The sequence below is a fragment of the Sapajus apella genome, unplaced genomic scaffold (assembly GCF_009761245.1).
Source record: "Sapajus apella isolate SASKATOON/1434 unplaced genomic scaffold, GSC_monkey_1.0 scaffold16, whole genome shotgun sequence".
NCBI classification, from domain to species: Eukaryota; Metazoa; Chordata; class Mammalia; order Primates; family Cebidae; genus Sapajus; species Sapajus apella.
This window is the reverse complement of record NW_022436956.1, coordinates 17,455,433-17,470,162: the sequence shown is the minus strand read 5'-3', so window position 1 is coordinate 17,470,162 and position 14,730 is coordinate 17,455,433. Positions and strand designations below refer to the sequence as shown.

Below are 14,730 nucleotides of genomic sequence, written 5' to 3'. Positions count from 1 at the left end.
GTCTCAATCTCTTGACCTTGTGATCCACCCGCCTTGGCCTCCCAAAGTGCTGGGATTGCAGGTGTGAGTCACCATGCTTGGCCCTTACTGCACTCTTATCCACCCATCCATCCATCCACCCATCCATCTATCCATCCATCCATCCATCCATCTATCCAGCAGGTATGGACAATCTGCTTTGTGCCAAGCTCTGTGCACAGAGCACAAAGAAGATGGAGAGAGAATACAGAGAAAATAAGACATGCTTTCTTACCCTGGAGGTACTTCTAGTCCATAGGGGAGACAGGCAAGTCAATGAGCAATAACAGTGTGGTCTTACACAGCAGAGACAAGGAGCACAGGCCAGGGAGAAAGTGGTGAGAGAGAGGAGTGGAGGCCCTGGGAGGAGGTAGAGCAGGGTGCCCTGCAGGAAACCAGGTTCCTGGGTTGGGGCCAGTCCCCGGAGGGTCACAGTATCCATGTGGCTGCACACCCATGAGCAAGAGGGGTCACAGATCCCAGTTGTAACCAACATAAGCTCTGACTTCCTGACATCCCTCAGTTCTGGACCCCACTGTCCTGTCCACGCCTGTGTGCACAGGTCCTCTGTTCCCCCAAGATCTGCAGGGAGCCATCTGCCCACCAGTTCTGTGACATACAGGATGCTGAGCGGCGTCTGACACCTCGGGGCCACCTCAGCTCCCGCTGTCTGGCATAACCACCCTCTTGGCTCCGGGCCTGGTTCCCCGGGAAGCAGGTCCTCCCCAAGTCTCAGATCCTTCTGAACACTCTCTCAGTATCCCAGGCCGCTGCCGCCCCTGCTTCAAACCCTTTCTCATTTAATTTAGTGCTTGCTGGGAGCCAGACAAACACCTTGTGTTTATCCCTAACAATTAATCCTTAGCGATTAACAGACAGAATTCAACACCCACAAACACACCCGCAGCCTGCCTGTGACCTGCAGGCATCATGTCCCCGACGACCGTAGAGGGGAGAAGGTGGTGCTCTCCACCCTACATCAAGGAAAACTCATCTATAAACTCGGCCTCCTCTGTCTCCAGGGACATGTTCACTCATTGGCCTCAGCTGAAAAATGATTTCCTTGATCTGGGCAACATGCCTAAACACTACTACCCACCTCCGGGTTATCGCAGAGCTGGGTGGGATGATGCAGGAACAGCACCGTGCACAGTGCCTGGCACCAAGTAATAAATCATAATCAATATTGATTGTTTGCCATGTGCTAGGTACTGCTCAAAGCGTTTCACATGGGTTATCTCATTTAAATCTCACAACGACCCCGCCAGGTGAGTACTGTCATTATCCTTATTTTAGAGATGATGCTCAGAGAGGTTAAGTAACTTGCTTAAGGTCACACATTAAGTGGCTGAGCCAGGATGCAAACCTGGGCAGTCTGGCATGCGTCCAGCTCTTGACCACCTTAGTGTATTCCCTAAAGCGGGGCCTCTAAAACCTTAGTACCTCCGTGAGGCGTCTTGTTAAATTCCAGTCCTGTAGGGCGGGGTGGGGCCTGAGACCCTGATTTGCTCACAAGCCCCAGTTGAGGGCAGGTGAAGCCTTAAGGACATGCCGCAGCCTTTCTCCATTTCACCTCTCACAGTGAGTGAGACCTTTACAAGAAGCCTGGATTCCTGCAGCTTCCCAGTCTGAAGGGGCTTTAGCAGCCCCTAGCTTCCTCCTCCACGTCCTGCCAGGTCTGTGGCCGGGGGGTGTTCCCTCTGCTCTCCAACCAGCCCCAGCCACAGTAACCAGAGTCCTGGGGGGCAAAATCCACACTGACCCTGCCCTCGGCCTGGGTCTGTGCAGCCGATTCTGGCCTGAGCCAGAGAACAGGAAGGGGACTTTCCTTCCAGTATACCTGGCTTTGATTCTAGACCTGGAGGCGGACAGGAGACCACAGGGGGCACAGAAGGTTCTCAAAACTACAGGCAAAGGGGAAGGAAGTCACAAAAAGGAGTATGTCAGCTCTGAGATGTCCAGGGGCTCCAACCTTCCCCCTGCATGCCAAGGCCTGTCTCACCCCAGCAGGGAGGGCGGACCAACCCAGAGGATGTGCTGCCCAGAGGGCAGGTGGCCAGGACCAGGGTCTACTTGACAGCCACAGTGATTACCAGGACAACCAGCACAACCTCCTGAGCAATCTGCACAGATACAACATCGAGTGGGAGAAGCCAGGCATAAGAGAACACACTGTACGCTTCCACTTTGTATGAAGCTCAAAGCCAGGCAACACTAATCCATGGTGACAGGCCTCAGGAGGGTGGTCACCTGAGTCGGGCGGATAACAGCTGGGAGGGGTGCATGGGAGGCTCACGGAGGACTGGCGAGGCTACCTGGGGGTGGGGCTTGGCTACGTGGACATGTTCATTTCATAAACTTTCTCTTAAGGTCAGTGTACTTTTCTGCGTGTAAGTTAAACTTCATTAAAAAGTCAATTAAGAAAAAGCAACACCTGGCTGAAAAACAAAAACAAAACCAGGGCAGGCTACTGAGGGCTTGACGCTGTTCCACGCCAAGGGAGCTTTTCTCCCCTTGAGGCCAAGGCAGGGTGGGGTGGAGGACAGGGATGGGCAGCACATAACCCCTGGCCCTCTGCCCTTCCCATGCAGGCGGCCAGCACTGGGGTTCTTCCTGGCCCTCCTACCCTCACTGACCTACAGCATCCCCTGTTCACTGGGGCCCAGGGCTATGGGACGTCAGTACCCAGAGAGACTCATGTCACTCCGTGTGAGACAGTGTCCTGGCGTGACCACCCTCCTCCGGAATGGCTCCCTCCCTTCACAGGCCAGTCCTTGAACAGCTCGTCTGCCTGCCTCGTTATCTGAGCTATTCTGCTTGGGTTCAAATCCCAGCTATGTCCTTGACATCTCTGTGCCTCAATGTCTTTGTCTGTGACATGGGGATAATAATAGCATCTTCCTCATAGGATTCGTTTGAGGATTAAGTGAATTAATTAACATAGGTAAGGTGCTTAGAACAGTGCCTGGCACCTAGTAAGTGATAAGTGAATTTTTATTATTATAATTCAGCATTTTGCAAATGTGTTAGGCGCCTTGCACATGGGCATTTGGAAGCAGACAGGATTAGGAGACTGGGACATGAGACCTGATGGTAGAGCTGTCCCCAGCTGTGAGTGTGGTTGAGTGACAGTGCCTTGGCTTCTCTGTGGCTTCCTCTCTGCCTCTCGCTCCATCACAGGTACCCAGGAGGCCAAGGGAAGTCCAGTGGTACCCAGGAAAGAGCTTGGAGCTCTCAGGAGAGGGGCCAGTAGCCTCAGATCCAAGCTACCCTTCCCGCAGCCCTTGGGGCATCTTTCTGGAGTACACACCTGCCCACGTGGCCTCCTCCTTAGACCCCTAGCAACTGCTGACACTCCCAGCTTTGAGTGTGCTATTAGCAGCCTGGGCCAACCCTTTCTGCCACCCCCTGACCTGGGAACCACAGGGTGCTCCCCAAACACACAGGGCTCTGTGACTCCTCCAGGCCCTCGCAACACACTGTCCCCATGGCTCTTCCATCCCACTCTTTGCCTGACAAACTCCTGCTTAGGCTTCAGGATTGGCTGAAATCTCAGGTCTTCCACGGAACCTCCCTGGGAGGCCTGGGCTCCCTTAGAGCTTTGGACAGACCTCTAACACAGCACAAAACACCACTGGGTTAGAATGTGTGGGTCAGCAAGGCTTGTCCTCCCTGAGAGCCCTCCATTAGTGGTGGATGAATAGATAATGAATGAATCCAGTCTACCTGCATCAACCCAATCCATCTCACTGACACCGCTGGGCCCAGTGGCCAGACTCCTCGCCACCCTCTGGCCTTCACTGCCTCTCCCCCCTTGCCCGTCCTGAGTTCTGCACCACCCCAGTCTTTATTGCCTCTACTGATGCTTCCTCCTGTGGCCTCTGCCTGCAGACCCTGACCTTTCCTCTAAACAGTGTTCTCTCCACAACAAGTCAAGCACAGCCGATCTTTTCTTTTCTTTTCAGCAGCCCCAAACCCTAAGCCTTGGGAGTGGGTTTCTTCACATTCAAGGTACCATCCTTTCTTTATTTTTTTTGAGACAGAGTCTTGAACTGTCGCCCAGGCTGGAGTGCAGCAGCGGGATCTGGCTCACTGCAACCTCCGCCTCCCGGGTTCAAGCAATTCTCCTGCCTCAGCCTCCTGAGCAGCACCACCAGCACAATACTGAATGCAAGGCAGGGAGTTACACAGGACTCCAGGAAAATGCCTCCTATTTAGAGATAAATGCAGGAATGCGTAAGACAGCAAGTCCTCCTGAGTGACACAAAGGAGGGAGGGTCTGGCACACCATGGCAGCCAGAAGAGCAAGCTGGCTTCAGGAGGAAGGGGCTACCTGAGTCAGAGACCTTGCAGCTTCTCAACCTCAGAGAGACCACCTATGTCCTCTGATCTCAGGTCCCTCCATAACAGGAGAAGGATGACACCCAACCCTACAATAATACCGAATGCGGGGTGCAGTGCTGTGTGGGGCAGTTCTATAGCCTTGCCCTGAGGGTCCAGGGGAGCCTAAGTGCTGGGGTCAGGCTGAAATCCAAGGTGCTCAGAGGTGGGTTAAGCAAGGATGAGTTTACCAGGAAGGGAATCCTCTAATCTTTAGTAAGGAGAAGGGTCTTGGAGATCATCTGGGTTCTCCCCCACACAATGAGTTTCCCCTCCTCAAGCCCCATAAAATGCCAAGAAGGGCACAGACTTCCTTGGGGACACAGACCTGCTCTGCTATTTACAAGCTATGTGACTATGGGCTAATTACTTAACCTCTCTGAGCTTATTGCCTCCAACACAATATGGAGACAATGATACCAAAATTGTAGACTATTGTGAGAAAGTGAAGACAGAGCAAGAACACCTGGCACTTAGTAGGTACTGAATAAATGGTAACTAATTATTCTCTCTCCCTGCCCTGGACACACTCCATAATGGTGAGCTCACTACCTCACGAGGGAATCCAAGCCACTGATGACCATTAGAAAAGTCACACTGACACCGAGCCAGCTGTATTCCCCGTCATTTTCACCCACTGGTCCTTGTCCTGCCTCTTGGAGCCTCATACAATAAGCCTGCTCCTTTTCCGTCCGATGGCACCTTAGGCACTGGGAGAAGGCAGGAATTATGTCTCCCACATCTTTCCACCTTCAGCCACACAGCCCAGTTCCATCAGCTTTTGCATCAGCCCTTGCTCTCCTGGGATGGTACATGAATGCACCATCATGAGGCATGGACCACAAGTTCCAGCAGGTGTGGAAGGCAAACCTCCAGTCCTCTTTTGCCTGCAATCCACTTTGGAGATGAGGATTGAGGAGGGGAGGGCTGGGACTCCAGGCTGCTAGTGCTGCATGTAGCCAGCCCAGCCAATGTGTGCAGGAGCCTGGGAGACCGAGAAGGACCTGTGTTACCTACTCTTTCTCTGCACATGTCTATCAGGACTGGCTGACTCCCAGGGAGGGAGCAGGAGAGGCAGGGCTGCTAGGAGCAAGATAGAGAGGCCCCACTGGCCAGGCCCAGTTGCTGGGCTGAGCTGGCTGAGCAGCCTCCCAGAGCTTGACGGATAAGGCTCCAGTCGGCTCTGCGGTCCCATGGCCCACAGCCCACCCTTAACACACTCGCCTTGCCTGGCCTGGTAGGCTCCCAGGGAGAGGCTCTGAGGTCGTCCTTGACTTTCTCCTGTGCAGGTGGAACACCTTCATTTCCAGAGAGGATGCAGAAGAAGAAAGGATTCAGCCCAGAACCACCAGCTCCTCCTCCAGCCCCCTCTGCCCTGGTTCCTGGGTCTCGTCCCAGCCAGATGGGGCTTGAGCTGGGACAAGGGTTTAGAAACATGCTGGAAACCAGATGCTGTGGTGGAGCTGTGCCTTCCCAGGTAAATAAATTACACACCATACATAAACAATCTGCTGCCTGCCTCTCCCCATTCAGAGGGCGGCATGTACAGGGGAATGAGCTTTCCTCCCAGAAGCAGCTTTCTTTCCTCATGGGAGGTGAAGGCCAACGCTATTGACACAGAAGGCAGGGCTAGGGCTAGGGTGAGAGGCTATGACCTGCTCCGTGCCTCTAACATTCCCTGTCTGTTAGCACAGAGATCTCAGGTAAATGATTGCAAAAGGAGCTTTATGAGCATGCTGCTGAGAAGGCAGCAGACAACAGCACCAGGCGACCAGCAGACCTGAGTCTTCAGAACCAGCCCATCTGCTGGGAAGTGGACAGCTGGTGATCTGGATCCTTGGCAAGATGCTGAGGCCCAGAGCACAGATGAGCCCAGCCTGGCAGGCAGGGGCAGTGGAGGTTTCCTAATGGGCCAGAACCAACACAGTTGTACTGAGCTGAATCGCAGGCGGTGCAGGTCGGCAGGAGCTCTGCCTGGGCATCCTGGCATGAGACCCAAAGCACGGGAAGGCAGGGAACGGGACCTCCGTTAGAACAGATAACTGCAGGGCTGTGCAGACTTGAGCTCTTGTTCTTAAAAATACCAGAAGCCCAATCTGCCAGTGGAGACTGTGACCAGCAAACATGGAAATGTAAGGGTGACAAGTCTTGGTCCAAGCACTATTTCCCACATTAGGATTTGATCTGGGTGACAAAAGGCACTCTAGAAGTTGGATGGCCCACGTTCTTGTTCTTGATTGGTCCTCCCAGGCTGTGTAGCCTTTCTGGGTTGCAGCTCTCACTCGGGAAATGTTGAGTAAAGGGGCATGTGTGCTGGAAGAGAGAGAATGAGGGATATCTCACCCTCTAGCAAGGAGTTGAGGGCAGGACTGAAGGCCTTGTGCTCAGGGGCTCTGTCCCCAGCCTGCATGCTACATGCCCTGGCATTGCCCCTACTCCTGACCAAGTGGGGATATGCAGGTAAAGACACCTGTGTCTTTGTCGGACCCAGATTAGGGAGACTGTTGCCCCTTTAGCAGAATGGGAGGAATTGAGAGCACACGCCCGAGACAGTCAGTTGTGAAGGTGATCACATCTAGAAGAACTTCCAAAGGCTTGAGAGCAAGGGACCTGGAAAACGTATCCACTCCTCAAAGGCTGTACCTGCAGGGACACGTGTTGGGCAGAGAAGGATAAACGACACCCAATGAATGTGGATGGAATGGCTCCCGGGTGCGTCTGCTCCCTGCCAAGCACATGGCTGCTGTGCGCATGCCAGCCTTCCCTGGGCGCCCAAGGCGGGGATATAAGAAACAGAGTGCAGGCCTCTGTGCTTATTCTAATCCCAAAGTGAAGCCTCTAGGGGAATGACCTCCGGCTTGGGAGTCAGAAGACTGGTTCAGATCAGAAGGTGCCATTAACTGCTGTGTGACCTTGAGCAAACAGGCAGAATCACATAGTTTAAGAAAATAACTGAATGAATCACTCAGGTTGGACAGAGACTGTACACCAGGACCATCCAGCCCTAGCCCCTGCCCTCCAAGGGCTTACGCTCTACAAATCGAAGTAGGTTTCCATGGGTGGGATGGCAGAGGGAGGGAGTCCCACCACCCTGCCCCAGCTGTGAAGCCTGAGCTGTCTCCATCTTGCCCTCGGGTCATAGTCTTCCCAGGCTCTTTACCCAGGCCTCATACTTTTTTTGGGGGGGGGGCTGGCTTTCTGAGGTTTCCATTGGGGGGCAGCCAGAGGCAGAGGGCGGGGGCTGGGGCTGCCTATGCATGCGTGTTTGTGTGTGTTTGTGTGTGCGCAGGCGTGTTGTTGGCACGGACGTGACTCTGCATTATCCGGGCCCGTAATGAGTCCTCATTGCAATGGGTTTGATGGAATAATTATATTCTGGAAAAACTGCAGGAAACTGCGTTCCACTTCTTAAAGGGCAGGATCATCAAACATTTGTGCTACATTATTTGCAGTCACACCTTCTGCTGCATCTGCTCCCTTAAAAAAAAAATCTCCAACTCCAATCTGATCTGAATATATAAATCTGAATTATCACAGCAAAGGCGATACGCTCACACCTTTTTTCTTTTTTTTTTTATCTGTTGCCATGGTGATTAGATAAAATTCACGCCAAGTCTCCAGGGAAGGATGGAATTATTTCAGACAGTTTCTCACCCCTCTCATGCTACTTCTCTCTGTAACATGCCTGGGCACCATCTCGGGGCTTGGGCAGGAAGGCAGGCAAGAGAAGGCACCAGCTCTTTGGGAAGCCTTGGGCAAGCAGAGGAAAGTGCTCATCTTTCAGTGATGCTCTTACTGCCAAGCTGTGTCTGCAGCCACCGAGCCAGCTACATGTCCTGAAACCCACAGCCTCCCCAGTAACCCAGGAAGCCACCTGGGGACAGAAATGGAGGCTCAGGAGGCAAAAGGCAAGGTGTCCTTGGTCAAGGTCAAGGCAACAGGAGTTGCAGATATTGACCCAAAGCCTTGGTTCTGCCCTCTCCTAAGTGGAGTTGAGCAGAGAAAGAGATTTTCCTGGAAAAGTGAGAGACTCAGCTCCCCACACCAGGTCTGTGTCTGGATCCAATTTTCATCAGGGCTTTCCCAGGCTGAGATTCTCATAGGGGCTAATTACCAATGGATGTAATTTGTTAAAAGGTTTTTCATAAAGGGCATTATTGACCTAATAGTTATTTAACACCACCAATTCACAAACCTCAGCTCTGTGTGTGTGTGTCACTTCTATGTTTCAGGGTATACTGCAGAAGGCAGGATCTCTTTCCCTAGAACAAGCCTTCTCATTTCTGTTAAAAGTCCCAATTCCCGGGTAGGGGAGATAGGAGCCCCGATTCTAGGAGACTTCTTTCACGGAAGCCTCAGGGAACTGAACTCAATGCCTGTAAAAGCTGAGAGTGGCTCATTATTAAAGCCCTAGCTGAACAAGGAGGGGAGAGCTTTGTCAGCCAAAGCCTACAGGGTGGAACGACAATTTGTTTATTTACTCTGGTGACTCATGTTGGGGTCTCATTAATAATCCCACCAATAAAGAGGGAAGGGGCTGGGGAACATACGATTTTAAGTGTATCTCACAGCACATCATTTTACTCAAAGGTGAGTTAAGAGAGAGCCCTGGAGGGCAGGAGAGGTTGCTAGATCCCCTAAGAAGCTTAATCCAGAACTCCTCCAGGCCAGCGCACTTTGCAGAATGGGGTATTAGCAGGTCGCTGGACAAAGATGTCTTTCAGGCAGCATCAGCCAACAATATCTTTTTTGGTGGTTGGTTGGAACCTGGACCTGTTCAGCAGGGTGCCCTGGGGAAATGATGGGTCTGGAGCCCGGATGCTGCCCTTGACTAAAGGCTCTGTGGGATTCTGCTGAGACCTGTTTCCTCTCTGGACCTCAGTTTTCCAGTCCGAAAATGAGGGAAAAGAAGGCTCTTTCTGTCACCATTGGGAAACCTCTTAAATTCTAATTTCACGGATGAGATTGCAGCACGAGGACCCTGTGGTGAAGTGAGGACACCCAGGACCACGGAGCAGGCTCTCCCAGCACAGAGCTGGGCACAGGAGTGCCCAGTGAGCCAGCAAGAACCAGTCTCTAGGTCTGTCCTACCACTTTGCTCCTGGCTGTCTGAGGGGAGCTGTGGCCCCAGGATGGTGGCAGGGGTGGGAGCACAGGAGTGGTGGGGACACAGCAAGTAACTGCACGGGCTTGGAGGGTAGACAGACCTGGCTGCCAGTCCTGCCTAAGCCGCTTATTAGCTCCCAACCTCAGGGAATGTAACCTCTCTAAGCCTCTGTTTCCTTGAATGGTAAATGGAAATACATTTAAAATGCACCTCCCAGGGCTGCTGTTGGGGTTAGATGTTGTGAAGTCTACAGCGTAATTAGCATCGTGCACAAAGAAAGTGCATTGAGTAAAGGCTCAATAAATGATGGCCACGAAGGAGAGGAATAAGGGCAGCATCATTTTAGTAAGAGGCGGTGTGAACACAGCACCGGCCTGGGGCTGAGACCTGCCTCCTTCTTCTCCCTTTGCTCTTTGTTCCTGCTATGTTTGGGGCATGTCGCTTAACCTCAGAGCCTTATGCTTCACTTATGAAATGAGGGTCTGCTCTGCTATCAACCTGGGCTAGAAGTGTTATTATTCTCAATTTTTAAATGAGAAAAGGAGATTTGAGAAATTAAGCACCAAAAGTTTCACAAGGTCACATATTCGTGGCTGAGCAGGAATAGCAACCTCAGGGTAATAATATCTCTGTGGCCTTTAAACACTGAGTATAACATGAGCTGATGTAGGCGCACTTTAGTTGATTGTCAGGTGTGATGCGTGGCTAAGTTGCCACGATTCAGTCATGGTAATGAGAATCGCCTTGAATTGGCAGCTGAGACCTGTGACTTAGAAGGGCTTGTCTCCAGTACCCAGACTGCAGGTCTTAGACACGGCTGTCACTCATGCTGCATGCTGCCAGAACCTCGACAGGAGGCCAGAGAGATTGTTCTAGAGGCCCTGGTTCTAGTTCTCATGCTGTTGCTACTATGCAACTCTGGACTAGGTTGTCACTAAGGTCTCCTCCTAATTCTAAGCCTCTGTGATTCTAGGATTCAATCCTGGGGACAAGGTGAAGCAGGCATTGTTTGCAAAGGAGAGGCTTGGGCCTTACCAGAGGTCAAGTAAGGGAGAAGGGAGCAAATAGGGCCACCAGGGACACGCAGAGGCAGCTAAAAAAGATCCCGGGGTCCTTTCCCTTTAAGAGGAGCAGAGATCCCTGACTTTTGGATCAGGGCTGAGCAAGCCTGGAGTGGGGAGGGGGGTAGAAAGCCCCCACAGTCTAGAGATTCAAAGACACCCTGCCCCTGTGAGATGCAGAAACTCTTAATTGGAGCTGTGTGTGCATCCAGCACCAATCACTCCATGATGTGCCTTTCTGAGGCAGCACAGAAGGCAGCCCTTCATTAAATCCGACACCAGGGAATTAATTCAACTCACTGCTGTCACTCTGTCTCCCTCACCCTTTCCCTCAACAGCCATTGCTCCTTGATCTTCCACACCTTTATGTCGAAAGTTCTCCTTGAGAGAGGAAGCTTCTCCTGACTGTCACCTGAGCTATGACTATATCGCAGGGCAGGACTCAGGGCTCAGATTGGGAGGGTGCAGTGGGGAAGCACAGGGGTGATGGGGGGTTGGGTGGGAGAAAGGAGAGCTGAATCGGCACATGCACTGTCATAGAGAGAAGGCGAGGGAAGGACCACAGGCAGTGAGGGTCCTTCACCACCAGGAGAAGCAGCAAGGATTTGAAAGCTAAAGGTGACAGCTAACTGGCTCACCCCATTTTAGCTATTCTTGAAACAGCGACTTTATAATTAAAATCCCTTCAGGAGGGAGTCATATGGGGAAGGAGGAGGGGAAACACAAAAAAGGCTGTCGGGAAGTTGCTGGGACCTTCTTCAGTGCCAAGCTGCCTCCTTGGCCATAGAAAATCACAGCTTCCAAACTGATCCCCTCACCTACTTACGGGTGCTTCCCTCCCAGCCTGCCTACCTGCCTTCTGTGTGACCCACAGCCTTCTCCTAACTTCACCCCTGTGCTGAGATCCCCAGCCTGGGATAAGCCAGGGCAGGACCTGGGGCAGGCAGATCCCTCCCCATCCACGGAAAACTGGTTACCCCGGCCACAGACAACTTTCTCCTTTTGCCCCAGTGCCATGAATCAATATTGTTTTTGTCCTGCTTGTGCTGACAGGTGAAAACATTTGGGAAGCACTGCCCCAAGGCACGCAGCTCTGGCATCTGTAGTCTGAGAAAACAGTTCTTCACCTTTCAGTGATTTCTACTGGAAGCCACTAGACAGCACTTGGGTTTAATTCCTCCTTTTCTATGGATCCCCTAAAGATTTGTCCAGGACTTGCAAGAAAATAGAAACACTCCTAAGACCAGGGACAGGGAACCTGAATTACGTGAATGCGAGTTTATGATGGAAGACAGTGTTTAAGGAACTTCCCCTAAGGAAGGCCATGGCTCTGTCGGGGAAATGTTAGAAGCTCATCCAGGCTTCTGGCTGAGGCGACGCAAGGAGATAACACTTGTGAAATAATTTTCTATCGACGTCTGCATTTTCTAGATGGAGTTCTGAGAGTTAAGTCACCTGCACAAGGAGAGACCCAGCCAAGACTCCGTCCCTGTCCCCTGTCTCCTTGGTCTTGTACCCCCTTTCCTACCCCAGAGCTTCCTTCCTTGGGAAGATTCCCACTTGCTCAGGAATTCTATGCAGACAACATCTCCTCTTGACTATAATCAAATTACAGAGTCAAGTCAGAAATGCAAAAAGGAACCACTTTAAAGGATTCTTGGTTCTGTTTTTTCACCTTTGTAAGAAAGTCTGATCTTTCCTTTTGATGGAGTCACAAAATCAGATGATCAGTTTTCTCCACCCACAGGGGACCTCTGGGTGTTGGGGCTGACACCATGGAAATAAAGAAGCACCTGGCTGTGGACAGAGGAGGGTGTGTCCCCCCGCCCGCCCGCCACTTCATTGAGATGAGACTTTGCACTTGCACCCCTCCCGCTGAGACTACAGCCACCAGCTCCTCTGGAGTTCCTGCCACGCCCACTACCATCAGCAGCAAAGGTCCTTTGTCCTGGGAGAAAGAAGGTCCTACTCTCAGGTAACCCCAACAGAAGAAAAGAGGCAGAAGCTTACTGCCATGAGTTTTCTTATGATTAAATGTGAAACACACATCAACACACTCCCTGAAATTGTGTGAAGGATCTAAAAGACCCTCTGAATTCTCTCTGGTAGGAAGATTAACTTGGGATGTGGAAAAGAAAAAAGTGGCTCAGGGCCCTTTTCTCTGGGGCACAGAGGCCAGACTGGCACCCCCAGTTCAGATTTGGGGACAGGGAGGAAGGTCAGTCAACATGGCAGGTGCCCAGTGGACTCTCAGGGGCAGGGACGCCTTTCTGTGATCCACATTATCAGGCCTCCCAAAGAAACTTTGGGAAGGTCTGCATGATATGTCTTTGTGATGGTGGGATTTTGGGAAAAATCAGGAAGGAGGCTAAGGGGAAAATTAAGTCAGCACCAGGGTGGAGACAGAGAAGCATCCGTGAAACACAGAACAAGGAAGCAGAATTCGGCAGAGTTGGGAGCCAGAGCCAGCGACTACTGTGGGAACACAAATCTTCCTGCGAACTTGCAGACATCTTGGGAAGCACATGGGACATTTCCAGGACTTAATTAAGACTAGAGACAATTTTTGTAGCTCTTAAGAGGCAGAGGCCTTTCTATTGCTATCTGGATTGTAGAAAATTATTATGATTCTTATTTTGGAAATGAGAAAGTTGAGAAATTTAGGTAAAGGGCCCAGAGCTACTAAAAGCCAGTGATCAGAAGCTGCCAACACCAGGAGGTGGCTGACAAAAAACCTGGTCCCAGATGGTGCTGGTGGAAACAGCACGTTCAGACCAAGGAGGGGGCGATGGGTTCACTGTTCCCTCTGTTCACAGCACCGTGGTGTGGGGCACTCACTCTGAGAAAGACCTTGACACAACAGGGCACGTCCAAAGGTAGCTCCCTGGACGAACTCAGATCTGATGAATCCTAGGTGGGATTGCTGCAGAAATGAGGTTGCTTTGGCCTGAAGGATGGGAAGCTGGGGTGGAGTGTAGGGGACAGAAGAGGATGAGCAGTGTCCTCAAGAACTGAAGGCGCAGAGGGACAGAGGGAGACTTCTGTGGAAGCTCGGGCTGGGGAATTGGCAGGAGGAGGACCTACGGGTAGAATCTCAGAAAAGCAGATTTTAGTTCCATATAAGAAGGAACTTCAGAGGACTCTCATAAAAAGCAAAAAGGCAAAAGTAGCAGCTACTTTACTGAGTTACCCACACTTAAATATGACTTTTTGGTGTTCAAAACTACTTCATATCTAATCTTCTTAACACATATTTGACAATTTAGAAAACTATGGAGAAGATGCCAGAAGTCATCTCTAACACTACTATCTAGAAATAATCATGACAATCACTAATAGCCTTCAAGTATTTCTTTCAAGATATCCATCTAGGATCCCAACACAATAGAAATGATAAACCCTCAGGTGGTGCTGGATATTCCCAACACGCTGCCTTGACCATGACACATTCTATGTGTAATGCAATGTAATATCGCATGTACCCCATACATATGTAAAATAGTATATACCAATAAAAAAGATAGCCTTCTATAAGATGTGTATAGCATATGAATTTTTAACCAGTTAGGAGCCTACTACACACACACACAGACACACACACATACACACACACACACACACAGACACACACACAACAGACACACACACACACAGACACACACACACAGACACACACACACAGACACACACACAGACAGACACACACACACAGACACACACACACAGACACACACACAACAGACACACACACAGACACACACACAGACACACACACACAGAGACACACACACACACACAGTTATTTTTCCACCTAACATCATATTAGGATCTTTTTCTCTGTAGGTTAAAAATGCATTAAAAATATTTCCTTGTATTATTGTACCCTAAGTTATTTAATCACTCCCCTGTTTATTGCATAGTTTTGAATTTTCAGAGTTGTAAATAACATTGCAGTTAGCAGAATTCTTTACTATCATCTTTGGTTATCTGCTAGCGAGAGAGCCCTACGGACATGGACATCTGAGACTTCAGATACATATTGCCAAATGCTTTCCAGAAAAGGTGTGCTGGGACCTACTTGCATGAGTAGTGTGTGAGCATCCCCAACTATACATTTGCTTGCCAAAATCTCCTCAAGGTTTCCCTACAAACAGTACTCCTCCA

General features: G+C 50.8%; 1 protein-coding gene and 1 long non-coding RNA gene across 2 annotated transcripts in view; one reads left to right on the top strand and one right to left on the bottom strand.

The window, feature by feature from the left end:
* Positions 1-14,730, bottom strand: part of DSCAML1 (DS cell adhesion molecule like 1) — a 363,815-nt gene that overhangs the window by 311,750 nt on the left and 37,335 nt on the right.
* LOC116556224 lies at positions 5,264-14,067 on the top strand. Its single transcript, XR_004270891.1, has 2 exons — positions 5,264-5,875; positions 12,314-14,067. It is a non-coding gene; the product is annotated as an uncharacterized LOC116556224 (long non-coding RNA).